Source organism: Carassius carassius, chromosome 4, assembly GCF_963082965.1.
Source record: "Carassius carassius chromosome 4, fCarCar2.1, whole genome shotgun sequence".
NCBI lineage: Eukaryota > Metazoa > Chordata > Actinopteri > Cypriniformes > Cyprinidae > Carassius > Carassius carassius.
This window is the reverse complement of record NC_081758.1, coordinates 13,097,324-13,121,892: the sequence shown is the minus strand read 5'-3', so window position 1 is coordinate 13,121,892 and position 24,569 is coordinate 13,097,324. Positions and strand designations below refer to the sequence as shown.

The following is a 24,569-nucleotide window of genomic DNA, read 5'->3' as shown; positions in this document are numbered from 1 at the left end:
GCTCTGGTTACTGTGTATAGACCACCAGGGCCGTATACAGAATTCCTAAAAGAATTTGCAGATTTCCTCTCAGACCTTCTAGTTACAGTTGATAAGGCGCTAATCATGGGAGATTTTAATATTCACGTTGATAATGCAAATGATACATTAGGACTTGCGTTTACTGACCTAATAAACTCCTTTGGAGTCAAGCAAAATGTCACCGGGCCCACTCATCGTTTTAATCATACACTAGATCTAATTATATCGCATGGAATCGATCTTACTGCTATAGATATTGTACCCCAAAGTGATGATATTACAGACCATTTCCTTGTATCGTGCATGCTGCGTATAACTGATATTAACTATATGTCTCAGCGTTACCGTCTGGGCAGAACTATTGTTCCAGCCACCAAAGACAGATTCGCAAATAACCTGCCTGATCTATCTCAACTGCTATTTGTACCCAAAAATACACATGAATTAGACGAAATTACTGACAACATGGGCACTATTTTCTCTAATACATTAGAAGCTGTTGCCCCCATCAAATTAAAAAAGGTTAGAGAAAAACGTACTGTGCCATGGTATAACAGTAATACTCACTCTCTCAAGAAAGTAACTCGTAGTCTTGAACGCAAATGGAGAAAAACTAACTTGGAAGTTTTTAGAATTGCATGGAAAAACAGTATGTCCAGCTATAGACAGGCTCTAAAAACTGCTAGGGCAGAGCATATCCACAAACTCATTGAAAATAACCAAAACAATCCAAGGTTTTTATTTAGCACAGTGGCTAAATTAACAAATTACCAGACGCCACCTGATTCAAATATTCCACCAACGTTAAATAGTAATGACTTTATGAATTTCTTCACTGATAAAATAGATAACATCAGAAATACAATAGCGAATGTAGATTCTACAGCATCTAACACTTCAGTTTCATCCATCGCACCCAAAGATAAACTGCAGTGCTTTACAAATATAGGACAGGAAGAGCTAAATAAACTTATCACTGTATCTAAACCAACAACATGTTTATTAGATCCTGTACCCACTAAATTACTAAAAGAGCTGTTACCTGTAGCCGAAGAACCGCTTCTCAATATCATTAACTCGTCGTTATCTTAAGGTCACGTCCCAAAACCATTCAAGCTGGCGGTTATCAAGCCTCTTATTAAGAAACCAAAACTAGATCCTAGTGTACTGGCAAATTATAGGCCTATTTCAAATCTTCCATTTATGTCTAAAATTTTAGAAAAAGTTGTGTCTGCTCAATTGAGCACCTTCCTGCATAAAAATGATCTGTATGAAGAATTTCAGGTTTTAGGCCCCACCATAGCACAGAAACTGCACTTGTTAAAATTACAAATGACCTGCTTCTTCTGCATCTGCATCTGCATCTCATTTCTAGTCTTACTTGATCTTAGTGCTGCGTTCGACACCATAGATCATGACATACTCATAGATCAATTACAAAACTATACAGGTATTCAAGGGCAGGCTCTAAGATGGTTTAGATCCTACCTGTCCGATCGCTACCATTTTGTTTACTTAAATGGGGTGTCATCTCATTTCATCATCAGTAAAATATGGAGTGCCACAAGGATCCGTCCTAGGTCCCCTTCTATTTTCAATATACATGTTGCCCCTTGGTAATATTATTAGAAAATACGGAATTAGCTTCCACTGTTATGCTGATGATACTCAGCTATATATCTCAACGAGACCAGATGAAACTTCCCAATTATCTAAGCTAACAGAGTGTGTTAAAAATTTAAAAGATTGGATGACAAATAATTTTCTCCAATTAAATTCGGATAAGACAGAGATATTAATTATTGGACCAAAAAACACCACACAGAATCTTGTAGATTACAATCTGCAACTAGACGGATGTACTGTTACTTCCTCTACAGTCAGAAATCTGGGTGTTATATTGGACAGCAATTTGTCTTTTGAAAATCATATTTCCAATGTTACAAAAACTGCATTCTTCCAGCTTAGAAACATTGCCAAGCTACGAAACATGTTATCTGTTTCTGATGCAGAAAAGCTAGTTCATGCATTCATGACCTCTAGACTGGACTATTGTAATGCACTTCTAGGTGGTTGTCCTGCTTCGTCAATAAACAAGCTACAGGTAGTCCAAAATGCAGCAGCTAGAGTCCTTACCAGGTCAAGAAAATATGATCATATTACCCCAATTTTACAGTCTCTGCACTGGCTACCTATTAAGTTCCGTATCAGTTACAAATTATCATTACTTACCTATAAGGCCCTAAATGGTTTAGCTCCTGCGTACCTAACTAGCCTTCTACCACGCTACAACCCATCACGCACCCTAAGGTCACAAAACGCTGGACTTTTGGTAGTTCCTAGGATAGCAAAGTCCACTAAAGGAGGTAGAGCTTTTTCACATTTGGCTCCCAAACTCTGGAATAGCCTTCCTGATAATGTTCGGGGTTCAGACACACTCTCTCTGTTTAAATCTAGATTAAAAACGCATCTCTTTCGCCAAGCATTCGAATAATGTATCTCTTAAATTGTGAGTGTAGTTGCATCTGCATTTTTATTCTTTAGCTTGGGTTAAACTAATTTTACTTTGTTGGATCAGCAGCTATGCTAATGATGTCTCTATTTTGTTTCTATGTTTTGCCACGGGATTTACATCCCGTGGTAACTAGGATTTACACAAGCTCCAGTCTGGATCCAGAACACCTGAGAAGAGATGATGCTGACCCTCAGAGGACCCCAGATGATCCTAACCTTAAATCAACAAACATAACTAACAATTATTGCTACATGTGTGACTGCATCATATAATTACTATTAATTAATAATATTGATAGTTCATCATCTAGCTGACTACGTCTTGTATTATTATTATTATTTTTATTTTTCTAAAATCCTGTCAAACGTGCACAAACTACTAGCTACTACTAAATATTGTAGAAACATAATTTTCTGTAAAGTTGCTTTGTAACGATTTGTATTGTAAAAAGTGCTATACAAATAAACTTGAATTGAATAAACTTGAATTGAATAAAAAATAAAATATATAAAAAATAAATAATAGTAATGCTGCAAACACACTAGCAACAGCAACATTTGTGTTTGGTATAAATGACACAGAACATCTAAAGTGCATTCTAATTTCAAACTTACATCGCAGTCTGTTCATTATTAAAATAATGTACAGTCAACCAAACATATAAAAGGTTACACTGGTCAGTTTAAATAGACCATAGTATACCAGTCCTTTCTGCTGTTATGCCAAGGACGTTTTTGCTCATGTGAAGAGGATGATTTTTTCCGTCTAGTTTACATTAAAAAAAATAAAAAAATATTATAGTTTAACATTCAGATACATTGCGAATATGGAAACATTTGGATATGTGCAGAATGAGACGTGAGCAATATCCTCCAAATACAACCCGCGCTCGCTCGTCCTCGTATGCAAGCACTTATACACTGTCACGATCTAATGCAGAATATTGACATCCCTAAATGCAAATGAGTTGGATGGAAACCTGGCTATTGTCTGCATCAAACCATGCTTCTGAACAAATGTCATTCACCGTTCTGGGCAGCTCCAGGACAGCTGTCTCTCCGAGCACATTGCTGTCTGTGAGTGGGGCGGAGTAACGTAGCCCTCAACCATGCTGCATTTTGTGAGAGCTGCCAACTTCTCCACCCCATTTACAGAGTGAAATTCTCTGATTACCTTTATCTCCCAGGACTGTTGTTGAATCTTCCAAAAGTTTTGGCTTGGGGTCCTTCACATGCGGCAGCAGCACTTTCCACCACACTAATAACACAGGGCTGCCTGCCGACGTGCCTGACTTTAAATCGGCGCTACTAAACATGGATATCGGCCGATGCCGATATATTAAAAAATTACAAATATCGGCCTGATATATCGGCCGACCTATAGTAAATACATGACATTTCAGATGCAGATTCCAAAAATGTTTTTGTATGTTGGAATTAAAAACAATAAGTACCGGAAGAAGTGTTTCTTATTCTCCAAAAATATAAAATGGAAGAAATAGTTGGAACTGAACACAATCTTGCTACTCAAGCTGTGTATGAACACACACACACACACACACACACACACACACACACACACACACACACACACACACACACACACACACACACACACACACACACACACACACACACACATATATATATTTGCTTCTTTTCCATTTTGCATCTACTTGTACTTTTACTTTCAATACTTAAGTACATTTAAATTTTAAAAAATACTTTTTGCACTCAAGTACAATAAATATCACATACTTTAAGACTTTTACTCAAGTAATATTCAAACGGTGACTTCAACTTCTACCAAAGTAATTTTCAGGTAAGATATTTGTACTTTTACTTAAGTATGACTTTCAGATACTTTATACACCACTGGATAATACAGTATAATACGGTTTCGAATTGTTGTTTTTGTTTTATTTTTAATACATTGGAACGTGTCCTGTTTAATTAAAGAGATTAAATAAATATAATGTTTTTTTCTAAGCATTAACCATGATTTACAAAAGACACTCACTAACATGTCATTCAGTGTAACAATAGTTAATATATATTATCAGGTATATTTAGAAGAATCATTTAATGACATATTAAAATAATAATTACTTGTAATTTAACATTTTTACATTACATTTTTAAAGCCATTATCCTAGGTTTTGCCCATGTATAATCAAGAGGTTTTTAATCATTAACATACAAAAAAAACTAAGTATGAGCAGTTATTCTTTTATACATTTAATAAGTACAGGTCAGAGTAAGTATATTGTTTATTTTTTTACATAAATATAAATGTTAGCCTGAATGACAATGGAACATTATTTCACCCACATTTTGACATTTTATTTTCCCAAAACATATTTGAAACATTAAATTAGACTTTACTTGCATTTAATGTGCTTTCTATTTATATAAGATAAATATTGTAAATTTATTTTGATGCGGACACCTAAATGTCTTTGACCAAGTAACTGTATATATGTATATACTGTATAACTGTATATACAGGTATATCTCAATAAATTAGAATGTCGTGGAGAAGTTAATTTATTTCAGTAAATCTGAAATAGTCTTCGTTAACAAGACGAGACCGGACTATAATGTAATCTTGTGGACCACCGGACATTCAAAATACATCCTATAGGCTACTGTCTTGTCCTTAAAAATGTGCGCCCCTGTCTTTGGATTCCAATCGGATAAGGGGCGTTCACAGATCTAGTCTCAGTATGGCAGTCACAGTGGATGGATCGACTACCAAAACGCGAATTAGCGATCTGAATCAATGGCCTTAGCACCCGAAAGAGTAGGGATGAGAGGACCAGACATCCTGCTTTTCCCAGGAGTCACAATTCGTTGTTGATTAATTAAAGTTAGTGAAGGCGTGATTGGCGGAATCGCCATCGCCATATTTCGAGCAGAAGAAGAAAAAGATGATGAAGAATGAGGCAGAGAAGAAGAATCAAAAATGAAAAGAAAGGAGGAGAAGAGTAAGATGATGATGTGGATGAATATAAAAGAAAAGAATGAGGAAGAAGAATAAGAATGAGGAGGAAGAAGAATGAGGAAGAGGAAAAGGAAAAGGAGAAGAAGAAATAGTAAAAAGTGAAGGAGAAAAAGCAGAAGAAGAGAACGTGGAGGAGAAGATGAACAAAAAAAAGAAGAAGAGTAGGAGACGACATGAAAATTGAGCACAATCAAACACGTTTGTCTTTCTATGTTTACATAGAAAAACAAGGGAAAACCTTTGCAGTGGAATACAAAACTGCATTCAGTGTGAATGACCCCTTTCCCTGTCTGTTGGCTCACCTTCCGCCTGTGAAGGTCCTCGATCAATTCAGTCCAATCTTAACAGCTCATGCAGCGCATTTCAGCACATTTTGGATTGTTTTATGAATCCATCACTCCTCCCTCTGTAAAGAGGCTGCTATTGAAGAATGAGGCAGTTAAAACTAGACTGGACACAAAAGCAAACCTGCAGTGTGACCATGAAAGCACAGAGATAGTTGCTTATCTCACATGTGAAGAAGTGGAAACGGACTGGATAAATAAAATGACCACTTTGACTCAGAAAGCATAACAATATTCTGTTATGATATAAACTAATTTATAGTAAATATTTTACCTGCAATACAGCAGACAAGCTAATGCACCACAGAGTCCTACCATTAATCTAAAACAGTGCCTGATGGGGCATATCTGAGAGTATTTCAGGAGACAACTCTGTCAGAGCTCAGCCTGAGTCCCTCTTTCCTTCTCATCTGATTTAATGAGTGTTTAGGTTCAGCCTGTTTGCAGCCATCAAAGCAATGGTGCTTATGGAAGGTTAGAGCTAAACATCCTCTCCCCCGCTGAGAGGGAAGACGACACCAGGATCCACCCCTCACCTTCTCATCCAGCATGCATGGCTTGTCTGCAGCTAATCAGGGGAGACTAGAGTCATTAATTATGGGCGCAGAATGAAACTTCCCCCTTTCCCTTCTCCCTTAACAAAATGACAGTAGTTTCCCCACTGATCAGATGCCTTACTGTTATATTAGCTGCCTGTCTAGTTATCTCGCCGCTGTGTTCTTGTACTCAGACTGGATAGTGGGCGTTGTTGCAGGATTGTTAGTGGGGCCCTGATGAGGCAACGCAGCGGTGCTGGGCCTGTCAGAGCTTTGAAAGGAAGGAATAAATTAATTGATCTGATTTTTTTTATGCATAAATCATGTGGATGAGCCTCACACCGGGGGCATTCTTAGCAGCCTAGTTTCACAGGAGAATCATTCATCTTACTCAAGAGTGTCACGAAGCCCCTCATTTCAGCATAGGTCGGTTCTTATCACAGTTTTGAAAAAAGCAAAAAAAGTAAGTGTAGAATGATTCAGAGTTAAGAGAGGAGGAGGGAGACAGACAGGGTAAGAACGATTATAAAACTTATCAGTACAGCTCATGAATATTAATCAAAGTTGTCATGAAGTTTTTTACTTGTTTTTATTTTTATTACTATTATTTTAAAACTAAATATCAAAGGTTCTAGCATAATGCAATTCACAACTGCATGCACAAAACACACAGAAATATTAGACTTATTGTATTATATTGCACTGTATTATAAATTATTATATCATTGTATATTATACTTATTGTATAGTTTAAATGCACATTTTTATCTGTAATTTAATCTACAATCACACGTTGAGTGTTTGCAAACATATTTATTGTTAAATTGTATTAATGTTACTATATATTATATCTGTATTTGAATCCACAAACACATGCCAAGCTGTTTTCAAAAGTATTTATCAATTATATTATTGATAAATAGTTTTTTTTATGTGATTAATCTTCCAAGATCACAATATACTACAAATAAACATGTATTTTTGTATATGTAATTTAATGCACAAATACATTTTATTAACTTTAGACTGCTTTTCCACAAAACAAGCAAAAATTAAAATTTTAACCCTTGTGCTGAAAATCCTTTACCTAATTTGGCGTTCAACGTCAAAAATTAACAGCCTTTTAAAAATTGCCTGTAACTCTTTCATTATACTAATTTTAATCACCAAATCTTGAAATCGATTTACTGTATCTGTTTTGAAGATGCATCAATGAGGTCTATGATCAGTCAGTTAAAAAAAAAAAAAAAAAAGAAAATGAAAAAAAAAAAGTTGTTCAATATTAGGTCATTTTTGACTGGAAAACATGACAAATGTAGGTTGGGGAATTTATTTAATCCTGACTGATAGCAACCCATTCTTTCATAATCACTTCTTGGAGTTTGTCAGAATTAGTGGGTTTTGGTTTGTCCACCCGCCTCTTGAGGATTGACCACAAGTTCTCAATGGGATTAAGATCTGAGGAGTTTCCAGGCCATGGACCCAAAATTTCAACATTCTGGTCCCCGAGCCACTTAGTTATCACTTTTGCCTTATGGCATGGTGCTCCATTGTGCTGGAAAATGCATTGTTCTTCACCAAACTGTTGTTGGATTGTTGGAAGAAGTTGCTGTTGGAGGGTGTTTTGGTACTATTCTTTATTCATGGCTAGGTTTTTGGGCAGAATTGTGAGTGAGCCCATTCCCTTGGATGAGAAGCAGCCCCACACATGAATGGTGTCAGGATGCTTTACTGTTGGCATGACACAGGACTGATGGTAGCGCTCACCTTTTCTTCTCCGGACAAGCCTTTTTCCAAATGCCCCAAACAATCGGAAAGGGACTTCATCGGAGAATATGACTTTGCCCCAGTCCTCAGCAGTCCATTCACTATACTTTCTGCAGAAGATCAATCTGTCCCTGATGTTTTTTTTGGAGAGAAGTGGCTTCTTTGCTGCCCTTCTTGACACCAGGCCATCTTCCAAAAGTCTTGGCCTCACTGTGCGTGCAGATGCGCTCACACCTGCCTGCTGCCATTCCTGAGCAAGCTCTGCACTGGTGGCACTCCGATCCCGCAGCTGAATCCTCTTTAGGAGACGATCCTGGCACTTGCTGGACTTTCTTAGATGCCCTGAAGCCTTTTTTACAAGAATTGAACCTCTTTCCTTGAAGTTCTTGATGATCCTATAAATTGTTGATTTAGGTGCAATCTTAGTAGCCACAATATCCTTGCCTGTGAAGCCATTTTTATGCAACGCAATGATGGCTGCACGCGTTTCTTTTAAGGTCACCATGGTTAACAATGGAAGAACAATGATTTCAAGCATCACCCTCCTTTTAACATGTCAAGTCTGCCATTCTAACACAATCAGCCTGACATAATGATCTCCAGCCTTGTGCTCGTCAACATTCTCACCTGAGTTAACAAGATGATTACTGAAATGATCTCAGCAGGTCCTTTAATGACAGCAATGAAATGCAGTGGAAAGGTTTTTTTGGGATTAAGTTAATTTTCATGGCAAAGAAGGACTATGCAATTCATCTGATCACTCTTCATAACATTCTGGAGTGTATGCAAATTGCTATTATAAAAACTTAAGCAGCAACTTTTCCAATTTCCAATATTTATGTAATTCTCAAAACTTTTGGCCACGACTGTAGGTATCAGAAATAGTGAAGAAAAAACATTCCACCGTGGTTCCAGCTGGAGGGAGTGATTAGGGAATGCTTCATTCACATTCTCTGCTCCAAACACACTCTCAGTTTGATGCTTGGCTACACCCAAAGTTTGAGGCTTTGGCTTCTTCTGGAAATATTTTCATTGCTGATGAAGAAGTATACCAACTAACCGGCCATTGTTTGTCTGAAACATAGTCATATGATGCAATTTCAAGTTTTCCTTTCTCTTTGTAGTGTTACAAGCTCTTGAACATAAAGAAGATCTGTAAAGTTGCAAAGACTAAAGTCTCAAATCCAAAGAGATATTCTTTATAAAAGTTAAGAGTCAACTACGCCCTCCTAAAAAGGCTCATTCTCACTGGCCCCTACATGTCTACGTCACAATGTGGGAAGATTTTCATAACACCACCCAAATGTTCATTCAAAGAAAGAAGTTTTAACTTTTATTCTTGCTGTTGTGGAGACGCTGTGTTGTTCGTTGTGAAAGCAAAACTACTTAGTTTGGCCTTCCAAGAGAGGACACAACTAGAAATATTCAGATTTTTACAGAGGACGAGGACTGTTTCCTGAGAAATTAGCCTACAATGTATCTATAAAGTGGGGCAATTCCAACTTTGCAAGGACAGTCTGGCACTTCTGACTCACAGTCTGTAAGTATGTTTTCATATTTAAATAATTTGCCACTGATGATTCAAATGTGAGTTGTGTGCAGTGTAGAGTAGTGCTTGTTGTTTGTTGTTTCTCCGATCACAAATGCATGCATGGTTTTATGTTTACACAGTGCGATACACAACTCAAAGCGTAAAAAGACAGTATAAATCATCATTATAATTAGTAATTATCTTCCCACTGGATGCAACAAATGCCTCATTTATAATGGGTTTTATTGCTTTTGTCTTGTCGCCCCGGGACACACAGCATCACAGTATTTAAGGGGCGTAACATTTCCATTACACTTGAGGTATTCAGCCAATCACAACACACTGGATGGTGGCCAATCAGAGCACACCTCGCTTTTCAGAATGATGAAAAACATTCAGAACATTGTCAAAATAAAAAATACAACATTAAAAACAAATTCTTCATTTTAAATGCATAATAGTCATCAGAACACCATAATCTATAGTATAAAAAATGCATATTCACAATTTGCTAGTGATAACATTGAACAGTTTCATTAAAGTATAATTTTTTTATATACTGTATATATATTTTAAGTGAGCATTATGTTGGCAAAGGTAATCAAAATACAAAAAAATCATAAATGACACTGCACAACTAAACATTCAATCATTCAGTATCGTTGGCTGTTAACAATGAATTAAAACAATATTAGTATTAATAATGATAATAATACCAGCCACTAATTGATATAGCACCTATAAGTGATGTACTGAAATTTTGGCAGCCACAAATATTTGGCCAAATTCTCGGTTTTGACCGAAACATCTACAACAGGTAAACATGTCAGCTGTGTGAAAGCTAGGGCTGCGTTGACAGTATTGATGTTACACTTTTAATCTACTTTCATTTTGATAAACCATTGTGTGAACAATACTACACTAAGCATTATTTGAAGAATGCCTCCCATCCAATAATCACAATAAGCTTTGTGCTTTGTTACTTCTGATATGAAAAAGTCTGAGCTTTCATATTCTGTCAATTATAATATATATATATATATATATATATATATATATATATATATATATATACAGAACAGACCAAAAGTTTGCACACATTCTCATTCAAAGAGTTTTCTTTATTTTCATGACTATGAAAATTGTAGAGTCACACTGAAGGCATCAAGGGCTATTTGACCAAGAAGGAGAGTGATGGGGTGCTGCTCCAGATGACCTGGCCTCCACAGTCACTGGACCTGAACCCAATTGAGATGGTTTAGGGGTGAGCTGGACCTCAGACAGAAGGCAAAAGGGCCAACAAGTGCTAAGCATCTCTCGGGGAACTCCTTCAAGACTGTTGGAAGAGCATTTCAGGTGACTACCTCTTGAAGCTCATCAAGAGAATGCCAAGAGTGTGCAAAGCAGTAATCAAAGCAAAAGGTGGCTACTTTGAAGAACCTAGAATATGACATTTTCATGTATATAATTCCATATATAATTCCACATGTGTTAATTCATAGTTTTGATGCCTTCAGTGTTAATCTACAATTTTCATAGTCATGAAAATAAAGAAAACTCTTTGAATGAGAAGGTGTGTCCAAACTTTTGGTCTGTACTGTATATATATATACATATTTATAATAATAATAATAATATATTTTTTAATTTTGATGCTTTTTAATGTGTCGTGAACAGTTTAAGCAGCATGTGAACCAATCACTTCTTCTTTACTATTAGTTCTAGCACAAAGTATATATGAATGAACATCAAGTTATGTTGAAAGAACAACTGAAAAACCGACTGAAACGTATCATGTCTCAAAATCAGTTTCAATTACATTAAGGCGTCTGCTTGTAAACAATATCACATAATGCTTTACCAAAGCAAAGCCATTCAATGTCCATAGCTTAGTTAAGTAGAAAACAAAAATTTCTCTAGAGAAGAGCATTTTGCTAAAAAATATGAATAATATTACATATCTTCATTACTTAACTTTAAATAAATCTATCATGAAAACTGAAAACTGGTTATTATAGTTTGAATGTTTACTTTTCATTAAGTGTTTTTGGCTAAATAAACTAAGCTGAGGATAATAATAATGATAATAATAATAATAATTAAACAATTTAATTGAATTAAAAACAATTTCTGAACTTCATTAGAACCAATATCACACTAAACGTTACTAAAATCTGTGAACTACTTTATATTTAAGCTACGGGACCGTATCTTTTAAAATTCAGAACCATTTAATAATATAATAGACAGACATATTTCTTGCACAAACTCAATGAGTGGTTTTCAATGAACAAACAATTTCAGTTCAGATTGCTACATTTAGGTTTATCTCAGTTATTACTGATATCATTAAACTTGAACAGCTGAATATATAGCTTAAATTATATACAGTAAGTATAATCTTACTAAGCAATTCCAACCATTAGCTCCAACTCTAATGTATGAATGCTGGGGGGCTGGGTCCACTACTTATTGGCAAGTTAAGATCAAACAGAGCCACAGGCAGATAAAGAATGCATGGGAGTCAGAAACTTGAGTGAAAATCAATCAAGGTTTGACAACATGGAGCAAAACATTATAATTTACAAAAACTCAGAGTGAAATGTTCAGCCATGCAGAAGTGAATGTTTCCCTTTCCAGTGAATGCCACTGATCATTCATAATTTTTAAGAGCCTCTGCCAATGTGCATAGTTCGGTCTTTTGTGCATCTACATAGAAATAATAGAGAGTGATGACTCTCAATTGAGCCAAGGATGATGAACGTAAGCAGCTAAGTGGGGAGGAAAATGGAAATAATCAAATGCAGAAATGTAAAGGTAGATTCAATGAAGTGACGTGATGGGTGGGCGGTAAAGAAAGGCTTTGGTTGTCATTAGCAGCTAAGGAGTTATTTAGTTAGCCTCAAAACTAAAATCAGCTCAATCAATTAAGAACACAATGCCACAGCTATATGTGCTTTTTTGAATGGCTACATTCACATGATCAGTGTGATGGGGGCAGTTGTGACCTAATGGTTCGAGTCGGACATTTAACCCAAAGATCACAGGTTCGAGTCTCAGAACTGGCAGGGATTATAAGTGGTGGGAGTGAATGTACAGCGCTCTTTCTTCCATCCTCATTTCCATAACTGATGTGGGACCCTTGAGCACAGACACCTCAACTGCTCCCCGGGGCACCGCAGCAAAAAATGGCTGCCACTGCTCTGGGTGTGTGTTCACGGTGTGTGTGTGTGTGTGTGTGTGCGCGCGCACTTGGATGGGTAACATCTTTACAGTATTCCATATCTCCACAAATTGTATATATATGAATATTGTTTTTACCTGGCATTTACAACACAATGTTGGGGTCACTAAAATGTTGAGAACTGATATTTACATTTATTGTTCAGTGGACCGTCTTACCATAGCACCTATAAAAATATGCATGCATTGTGTTTTGATAGTTACCTCAGCAGACACTTCACATAACAGCTATTCTGAGAGAGATGCACTATGCCCACTCGCAAGAAAAAAAAAGGAAAATATTTATTTGATCCCCTGCTGATTTTGTAAGTTTGCTGATTTTTGTAATTTTTATGGTAGGTTTATTTTAACGTACAGAGAGAATACCAACCAAAAAAAATCCAGAAAAACTTGGTGCATAAACCCTTGTTGGTATGCACAGAGGTAAGACTTTTTTTTGTAATTGGTCACCAGGTTCGAACACATCTAAGGAGGTATTTTGATCCACTACTCCTTACAGATTCTCTCTAAATCCATGTTTCTTGGCTGTCATTTGGCAACTCGAAGTTTCAGCTCCCTCCACAGATTTTTTACAGGATTGAGGTCTGGAGACTGGCTAGGCCACTTCATGACCTTAATGTGCCTTTTTTGCCTTGGATGTATGTTTTGGGTCATTGCCATGCTGGAAGACCCATCCATGACCCATCTTCATTGTTCTGGCTGAGGAAAGGAGCTTCTCGTCCAAGATTTTACAGTACATGGCCCCTTTCATTTGCCCCTCAATGTGGTGAAGTCGTCCGGTATCCTTGTAGAAAAACAACCCCAAAGCATAATCTTTCCACCTTCGTGCTTGACTGTAGGGATGGTGTTCTTGGGGTTATAGTCAGCATTTCTCTCCCTCCAAACACGACGAGATTAATTAATACCACTAGTGTTGTAACGATATACCGGTACGACGATATACCGTGATATAAACATGTACATTTATCATACCATGTACATTTGCTTATCTACGGCATTGAGAGAAAATAACAGACACAGAATCTCACCTGCGCCTAGGCAACAACTTTCCACCTAAGGGGCCATTCACATATCGCGCCTAAAAATGCGTGGAAAATGCTAGGCGCGCCGCTTTCTGATTTTTTTCCCAAAGCTTTCAGGCACTTTCGCTCCTGAGGCGTCTGCCGTTGCTAGGCAACCATGACCTGCGCTCTCCATGAAGACGCGGAAATTTCAGCAATGGATAAATGGATTTGCAGCACTAAAAATTGCTTGCAGTAGCTCTGCTACTAAATTAATTTAAAAATCCACATACAGCTATGATCAGCTGTTCCTTCATCTTGGCTGAGCTTTCAATGTTTTTATGGAAAAGGTGAGGAAGCTACATGACCTGCGGTGCGCTTGTGGCATTCTGACATGTTTTTGACTTGATGCGGTGCGGACGCACCTGGAAAAAACGCATACCGAGTGCCTACATTTGAAAAAACGGACTTGAGCGCGCAAAAGACTCGATATGTGAACGGCCCCCAACTGTTCTCTTGCTCCACCCACACGTACAGCGGAGACAACATCAGAGACTGGGACCGTTATCTCTAATCTCTGTCCCACGTCAAAATATGAGTTCAAATTGGCACTAGTATGGGAATACTTTTTGTATAGAGAAGACGAATGTTTATTTGTCCTTGAAGATAGACACAGTTTGCAAAAACTGTGGTCAGAAAGCGGCTGCAAAACGAGGAAATGCGTCGAACATGTTTACCTATTCAGAACATCATCATCCCGTGCAGATACAGCTATGTTCCATTTATAATTTAAGGTTAATGCATTGTGATTTCTGTGATGCGGAATGAAGCACAGAATGATCCCTCACCTTTCTCATGATTACCCTTACCCCATGAGGCAAGATCTTGCACAGAGCTCCAGACTAAGGTCGATTGATGTTTGTTTTATATTTCTTCCATTTCCGGATAATCGCACCAACATTTGTCTCGTTCTCACCAAGCATCTTGCTGATGGCCTTGTAGCCCATTCCAGCCTTGTGCAGATCTACAATCTTGTCTCTGACATCCTTTGACAGCTCTTTGGTCTTGCACATGGTGGTGGGAGAGGTTGGAATGGAAGATACAGATTGTGTGGACAGATGTCTTATTCTATGGGGTTAGAATTGTTGCATTATTCCAAATAAATAGATTATGATCCACAAATAAATGTAACGAGATTCACAAAAATATATCAAATTCACAAATGAATATAAAGAGTTTCACAAAAAAATTTAAAACTCACAAATAAATAAAATGAGATTTGCAAATAAAAAAAAATATATTTACAAATGTGTTTAATGTCACAAACACAACTCTACCTGGTATTTATTTGTGAACCGCTGTCTGTGCATTTGTAAATCACTGCACGCATTTGTGGATCGGTTCCTGTGCATTTGTGGATTTGAAACACTTCTAGCGTCGACGTGCAGATAAATCCACAAATAAGTGGACTCCACCCACCGTTTACTCAAGCCAATCAAATAACGGCCACATTGAGCTGACCAATCGTAGCACGTTATCGCTTCAACCAATCACGTTTTGGCTTACAGCCAGGGGAACTGCGGGAATAGACACCGAACTTGAGACCAACAACAGACAGTCAGGGCATTTCTCAATACCAAGTTCGCAGAGTCTGGACTTTCGTCCTTCCGAGTTTGGACATGCCAAGTTGGACTCAGAAGAACGAACTCTCGAGGACGGGAGAACGCGAGTCCAGTCATTCTACAAATGGAACGGCAGCGTACTTGATAGCTTCACTCAGCATGCATGTTTTACTTGAATTAACTTCTTTTTTATTTTCAATATATTAAATATATTAGTATTAAAAAACTAATATTTACCTACTCTGATTATTTTCACTTTATATTTATAATGAAATTGAATATAATATTAAACGACTGTCTCTTTTTTATTTTAAAAACTATTAAACATTAATATGTGGTTCAGGTAACATTAATACTGTGATTATATTTACGTCGTTCAAAATAAATAAAATATGTGGAAACAACTGCCTCTTTTCATTAAGAACAATCTAGCAATAAACCCACTCAGCTACAATTTAAATAATACGGTTGAAAAGTGTAAATCAATTGTAAATAAGTGTAAATCAAAATGGAACAGCTTAGGATTGCCATTGCAATTGCTATTTATCAAGATGCTGAAGAGGAGGCTGCCGAACGGAGGAGACAAATCCTTCAAAGAAAAGCCAGGATGCAACGGAGGATGGCGAAGAGACGTGCCATATTAGCATGTCTCTCTAGCATTGTACGTTTTTCTAATTATTCTTTCTTCATAAACTGCCCATATACTTATGTGGACTTAGTTAGGTATATCCAAATGAAAAGTCATAATAAAAATTTATTATAATGTATCATATAGGCACCCTATCAGCAGACTACAAAGTACTATCTCACAAAAAGTTATGTAAACTATTGCAGGGATGTAATGAGACAACATTAGATTTTTCAGTATACCAAATAAACTGACAAGTACAATAGGTTTGACAGTTGATAACATTTAAATTAACTAGCTTACACTTCACACACCTTTTATTTGTCTTTGTGGTGCTCAAATAAGTTTATAGTTTATCATCTTTATATAGCTAGGTGCACATCATATTACTGCATTAACACAAACAGGACAATTTAATATCTATAATAATCATATAGGCTACAACTTTTAGACTCTGGGATGAATGTTGTGCTAGAGCTTATCAATAAATGAATGAAACCGAAATAGAGTATAAAGAAATACTTCACGAAAAGAGCAAATGTTAGAGGGAGATTTAATTATGGCAGATTTTAGTAAATTTTAGACAAAATCCTTAAAACAACTGAGTATATAGCTTATATTAAATCCAAAAATATAATAAATACAATGCAACGACAGTACATATAGTAACAACTTTTTAAAAGCAATACATATAACAAATACATAATACAACAAAAGTAAAAACATTCTTAATATATTATCTATATATTTTAACAGGAACAAAGTCCCACTCGCAGGTATTCACAGATCAATGACCAGGTACCAATCCTGGTCAAGTTTTTTTCTGGAGAGGATTTAAAGGCAGCTTTCAGGCTCTCCAGGAACAGCATCAACATGCTGGTACAGATGCTGCCCCGTCAAAAAGCCCATGGATGGAGCCGTGAAATTGAAGTACTTGTTACGGTTTATTGGCTTGCCTGTGGAGCATCCTACAGGGTCACATCAGATGACTTCAGCATGCCACTTTCAACAGTTTGTAGGACTGTTCACAATGTTGTGGAGGAGATGATGACCATCCTCCACAAAATTATTCATTTTCCAAAAGCAGAGGAAATGGATGAGGTGGGGGGCCTTGCTGGCCATGAGGCATTCCGCTGTGCTGCTGGTGCCACATCAGGATTGTTCCTCCTGCAATGCCACAAAAAAGATGCTACATAAATAGAAAGATCTTCCCTTCCATCATTCTACAGGGCACCTGTGATGCTAAAGGCATATTTATAGATGTGTATATTGGCAATCCAGGCTCTGTACAGGATGCCCTTGTGCTGCGCAGATCACCAATGTACCAGCAGGCTTTGTATTCACCAGCTGGATACTATCTTTTGGGAGATGGGGGATACCCTTGCTTGCAGCATCCTATTGCAATCATGACCCCATACCGCCAGCCTGTCGCAAGTAAGAACACTTTTTTTATGTCAGACAGACAGACACACACACACGATAAACCAAATTTTTACTGTTATGAATTTGCAATACACTACACATTTTCTACACGATTTTTGATTAACAGGCCAAGTTGAAGCCCGATACAACAGGCATTATGCACAAGCACGGAACATCATCGAGCGCACTTTTGGGATGTTAAAAACTCACTGGCGTGCAATTTTCTTGCGGGCCCTAGAGATCAGGCCACTGTTCGCCCCAAAGGTGATTGGTGCCTGTTGTATCCTCCACAACATCTGTGTGATGGGAGGTGATCTCTTGGAGGAGGAGGAGGAAAGCCAAGGACAAAAAGACAGCGAGGATGGTGAGAATGCAGCAGTGGGTGAGAGGGACCTATCAGGGAACCATCTCCGAGGACGTCTGGCTGCGCAGCTTTCTTCTCCCGTGGAACTGCCTGGGTGTCTAACTGAACAGTACTACATCTAGACAGTAAACCTTTCCAGATGTTGTCATGTTCATTAAAAGAGCAACATAAACAGTTGAAATAGCTATGACATTAATTAGAAAGATAGGTATGAATAAATGTGCAAGTAGATGGGTATAGACACATTTATACGTTTTCTTAATGTTGGTATGTTCTTCTTGAGATTTAACTGCATGATTGTAAATAATTGTATACCACTATAGACATTGGATATTACATTATTTTATATTATTTGTGTTTTTGTTGTAAATATAAAGAATACACTGTTGCTATAACAATGATTTGCCAGGGTTGAAATTGAAACATTCATTTTTATTTTTTTTTATTCAAATAATCTATATAAAATCATTTATCATTAAATACAACATTAATTTAGAATTTATTAAGTTTTTCTAAAAGAGAAATATGTCTCTGCTCTGGCTGTTGCTGCCCTCTCTCTCTCCTCTTCTCTCGCCAATGCTTCTCTCTCCCTCTCCTCTTCCCTCTCTGCCTGTTCTTTTAGAAACTAAAGAAGAGCCTGGCTGTCCCGTCGCCTATTTCTTGACTGCTGGCTACTCCTGGCTTCCACAGAAGGGGCTGAACCTGGTGTGCTGACTGAGCCACCTGTAGTGGCAGTGGGTTTGATGCAACAACTCGAGTGCTGCCCCTGGAGTGCAGCATCCATTGCAGTGTACCACTGCCAGGTGGCAGCAGTCACACTACCGGCCTCTACCCCTTTTCCTGTGGGTGGGTCCCTAAGCTCCTGAAATAAAGCAAAATGCTGTCATGTTCTCACCTCACGTTGTTCCACACTTTTAGACATTTTTTATTTTTGCTCTACACAGAGGAAGATATTCTTAAGAATTTTTGTAACCTAACAGTTTGAGGCACCAAAAAATTACACATGTCAGTGGTGCCCCAGAACTCTTAGGTTACAAATATTCTTCCTTTGTGTAAAGCAAAAAAAAAAAAAAAAGAATAAATAAATAGTGTATACAGGTGTGAAACAACTTAAAATTGTAGGTGAATGGCAGAATGTTCATTTTGGGGTGAACTATTCTTTTTACAGTCTCAGAGTAAACAATGTAAACGGAGTAAACTACATTTTACAAAATAAAATGTAAGGGCCAATGCATCTATGTTAGGTTTCAAATATGACCGGAAAGTCTTTACACACATCTTGGTAAGTCTCTTTCAGTAACAGAAAGTAGAGAAACAGGCAGATTACCTTGTATTTATCTTTTAGGTTATTCAATTTTTTCTTTGCCTGTTTGGCAGTTATGGCCAAACCAGAAGTGGAACAAAATGCCTATAGGCAAAACAAAACCATAAAGATTTACATGATTCCACTTCAATAACGTATTCATTTTTATGGATGAAGACTGTCCAAATCTAGCTCCAAACCTTCAGACATGCAGGGAATTATACAAGCACTCAAAAAGATTACTCACTCCCATCAACTTTTGGAGGAATTGCGCCTCCCGGTGAAAAGCCTTTCGTTGGCCGCCCGCCACTCTATCAAGGCCCGAGTTTCCTCAGCAGTCCCTTGATAAAAAATAATGCTTAATTTAAGTTGATGAAAAATAATACAATTATAAAAGAATTTGTAAAAAAAAAATGTAAATAAAGACAAGCAAACTATTTGGTTAAAATGACAAGAGCACTCTAAAATAAGGTTTGCATTTGATATAAGTATCGTTAGGCAAACGTTAGTTAGGAAACTTTTCCCTCAGGCAAAACAATTGCCCATTAGATATACCCAAAGCAAAATATATCAAATGTTTATCCACTACAGAATCAACACAGGCAGCCCCATATTTTACAAAATGTTACAGGGCCTAGCTACTTTTTAGGAGGACTTGCCGAGGGTTAGGCTACTTTTCAACTCGTAACGAAATCGTCTGAGCAAATTTTCAAATAGTTCCTTAAAATTCGACGGTAGCTTTGAAGTTTAAACAACATTCTGGCATCAAAGCTCTTAGAACTACGTTACATTTTGTGATAAAACAACAATAGTATTTCGAAATGTATAACTTACAGTTGTGAGTTTTCTCCTCCGCCATTGATGCTAACCTGGTTCGAGCTGAATTCTGGGTTATGGCCCGTATCAAGTCCGCACAAGTCACCTCTCCATGCATCCTCGGTAAAAGGAGCGGAGCAAGAACACATCCGGGGATTTGAACTGGACTTGGCTAGATGTGAACTTTGAAAAGGAAAACAGTACTTGGGCAGCGACTGATGACATTTCACAAGTCCACAAGTAACGTTACAGACAAGTACGCACAACATGGCCGATCAGGCAAGACGAGATAGAAAACGTGATTGGTTGAAGCGATAACGTGCTACGATTGGTCAGCTCAATGTGGCCGTTATTTGATTGGCTTGAGTAAACGGTGGGTGGAGTCCACTTATTTGTGGATTTATCTGCACGTCGACGCTAGAAGTGTTTCAAATCCACAAATGCACAGGAACCGATCCACAAATGCGTGCAGTGATTTACAAATGCACAGACAGCGGTTCACAAATAAATACCAGGTAGAGTTGTGTTTGTGACATTAAACACATTTGTAAATATATATATTTTTATTTGCAAATCTCATTTTATTTATTTGTGAGTTTTATATTTTTTTGTGAAACTCTGTACATTTATTTGTGAATTTGATATATTTTTGTGAATCTTGTTACATTTATTTGTGGATCATAATCTATTTATTTGGAATAAAGCAACAATTCTAACCCCATATTATTCACCTAACAAGCTGACATTAGGAGTAACTTCTTAAAGTGGAAGGACTAATCTGTGTTCCACATGGGCACATAACCAATCTGTGGGAGCCAGAATTCCTGCTGGTTGGTAGGGGATCAAATACTTATTTCTAACCTTTATATAATTTGTTTTTTCTGGACTTTCTTTTGGTTGATATTCTGTCTCTATTTGTTAAAATAAACCTACCATAAAATTACAGACCCTTCATTTCTTTGTAAGTGGGCAAACTTACAAAACCAGCAGGGCATCAAATAATTTTTTTCTCACTGTATATTGTCAGTAAACTTTTAAATATCATGGGTTCTTTCTTAAATTTACAAACATTTTGAAGACAAAACAAAATGAAATCAATAAAAATAAATAAATAAATAAATAAAAAAATAAATCAGCCTAGAATGAAAAAGACTGGACACATGGCACATTAGCAGCAGGAAGCTGGAGAAAATGGAGAGAGAAGGGGACATGGGTCATTTCTGTCATCTCAATGACTCTATTACAATGTGTTGCTGGTGCTTGTTTACAGAGAGCTTTTACATGTCAGCGAAGAGAAGAATTGGCCATCCAATTATGAGCCAGTGTAAATCATTTGACATTTCAGATTGATCATACGGTGTGTGATAAAAGCTGTTAGATCTTAAAATACTGGTGGCTGTTTGAAGAAAGCAGCAACAATATCAGAAACATGTACTATGGGAGTTTTTCCTACAAACACTGTAAATGATACACATCTATGTGACAAAGACACAGATTTTAGCAGCTGAAAAAAATGTTCCTTAACATTGCATTTTAGTATTACTTTCAGTTTTTTTTTTGGGAAGAAGTTACTTATGTGATACTTAAGTACTAGCTCCACAAGACTTCATTTATGTGATCAAAAACACAGTAATATTGTCAAATATTACAATTTAAAATAACTATTTTGTATCTAAATATATTTTAAGTAGTGCTGGGCAACGATTAATCATGATTAATCACATCCAAAATAAAAGTTTTTGTTAACATAGTATGTTTATGTACTGTGTATATTATTTATATTTATATATATATATATATATATAAATACACATGCATGTATATATTTAAGAAAAATATATTATTTTTATATTAAATATATTTACATATAATATAAATTATATGAATATAAATATATACATGTAAAAAAAATAGAAAATATATGACCAAAGTATATATGACCCTTAATACATACATATAATATATGTATGTATTAGGGGTGTCCCCGAATAAAGGATTTTCATCGTCGAATCAGAATTTTTGAATCTTGCCGATATTCGACTGATAGTCGAATCATATGTTTGGGGGCGGGGAAAAATACATTAGGTCTAGTCAGACATTCAACTAACATAATTACTGATGTTAACACACAGGGGAAATGTGTAATGAACACCTTGCAGATATAAACGGGGTAAATAATGTTTTGATGAACAGAAAGCTTACACTTAATGTCAGCGAAACCATAACAATTAACAATTTTTCTCTTTTTTTTAAAATAGTGCTCTCATTATAACATTAGCCTAAAACGTTAGCAGTTAATGTTCAGCATTTCTGTTTTGAGCTGTGCGTGCTGAAGATGACCAGCAAAGTGACGCATTTGATAGCAAGGTTTTAATCAATGGGATTCAACTCATAATTTCATATAGAATAAGCTTCGTTATTTATACAACATAACATTAATATTAAGACTTATAGGCTACTTGAAAAAACACCTTTTGTGGACGCGTTCTTCACGAAACAATGTGCAGAAACACAGCAGCTAAACTCTAAAAATTTATAGAATTTTAGTATAATGGTCTTCTCATTATATTAGTATGTATATAACAGTCCCAGTCATAGTTATTAATATTCTGCATTGTAGTCTTACCTGCTCGCGCGGTGCGCTGAAGAGATATCACCGTAACGCTTGACTCAAAAGCACATGCATCTTATATCAGGTAAATAATATATCCACGATATATATACACCGACTGAAATTTATGGATTATGGAAAGTGAAACATAAATCTATAGGGGTGGTTGGATTTATATTTATATTTATATATACACACACATATATTATGTAATCAAAAACTTTTCTTTTAATATGATTAATCATTGCCCAGCAGTAATTTTAAGTGTAATTTGGCAAAGCTGAGTTTTCAGCATCATTATTCCAGTCTTCAGTGTCACATGATCGTTCAGAAATCATTTTCATGGTGCTCAAGAAACATTTTGTATAATTATTATGTTAAAAACAGTTGTGCTGTTTAACATTTTTGAGGATTTTTTCAGAAACCTTTGATAAAATGTTAAAAAAATAGCATCGATTTTAAACAATTTAAAAATGTAAATGCCTTTACTAGAAAAAAAAAAAAAAAAATCACTTTATTACATTGTCGCCACTATTTAACTAAAACAAGTGGCCAAATTAATAAATAGTTGGACAAATTATTAATTCATGGCCACAATTTCCATTTTTTTATTTAGTTAGTTTAGTTATTTAGTTATTTTTTGCAAGACAGAGGCCTGACTTTGGATGAGAGAACATCTCCACAGCCTCATTGGCTATGACTATAGCTGGCTAACAAACAAAGCTGATTTCGCCTTCACTGTAAACAAACAAGACCTGTTGGAATACACAAAATTTATTTTTAGGGATGTTAAAATCCCTAAGGGAGATAATGCAGTTTTAACATGGCTGAAGACATTTAAAACACATGAAACTACACCGATGAACAAGGAGCTACAGATACCGTACACAACATTCCTAGTTCAAAAATGAACATTCTTCAAAAATGATTTTTTTTCTACACAAGAACATGAACATAATTCAAAAATTACTCAACCACAAACTGTTATAAAACTGTATGACTTTCTTCTACACAGCACAAAAGGAACTATTCTGAAGAATACCACATTTCTGGTGACCACTGACTTCCACTGTATGGACAAAAAACACTGAGATATTTCTCAAAATATCCTCTTTTATGCTCCTCAGAAAAAAAAAGTCATAGGCTTGAAATGTCATGGGGGTTAGTTAATACGTTTTTTGGATTAACTATGATTTTAAGATTCTGAACATTAGGCTGAACATCATGTGAAGAACACAAGAGAAAAAACAAGATAAAAGCTTGAAGCAGAAAAAAATGTAAACTTCTAGTTTTGCTAAAGGCTCTGACTGAGACCCCCACAAATGAGTCAGGGGACTTTCAGGCCCACCACAATCAATGTGCCAAATTTGACAACTTTTCTTCAAACTGTTCTGAGGGCTGTTATAGACTCCCAGCCAGAAGAAGAATTATAAAAGGAATGACAACAAAAACAGCAGGGACATGGAATTTCAGTGCACAGCCCATAACTGTGACAGTAAAAGGCTTTAATTATGTTTCCTTTATGTCTTGCATTGACATTTGAAAGTTTTATCATTAACACAGAGGGCAGAAAGATATCACACCTCATGCTAAGCTTGCCGTAGCCTGTGTAGGGGGGTTCTTACCTCTGAAAGTAAACAGTACAAACTGGAGAGCGCTCGAGCAAGACACACAATATCATTGGAATAATGAGGGCTACTTGTTTTTTGTTTTGTTTTGTTTTATTAACCAGAGAAATTGGGAATTTAAGCTCCTTAAGGCAGAGAAGAAAGATACAGAGTTGGACAATGAAGAAGCAACATGCAAAAGTAATTTGCTGTTGGCCAAAAAAAGAAAAAGAAA

The 24,569-nt window shown here is 36.5% G+C and overlaps 2 protein-coding genes across 3 annotated transcripts in view; one reads left to right on the top strand and one right to left on the bottom strand.

The window, feature by feature from the left end:
- LOC132136345 (uncharacterized) overlaps window positions 1-24,569 on the top strand; it is a 207,072-nt gene that overhangs the window by 1,251 nt on the left and 181,252 nt on the right. The window lies entirely within an intron of this gene.
- LOC132136282 (double C2-like domain-containing protein beta) overlaps window positions 1-24,569 on the bottom strand; it is a 279,102-nt gene that overhangs the window by 181,610 nt on the left and 72,923 nt on the right. The window lies entirely within an intron of this gene.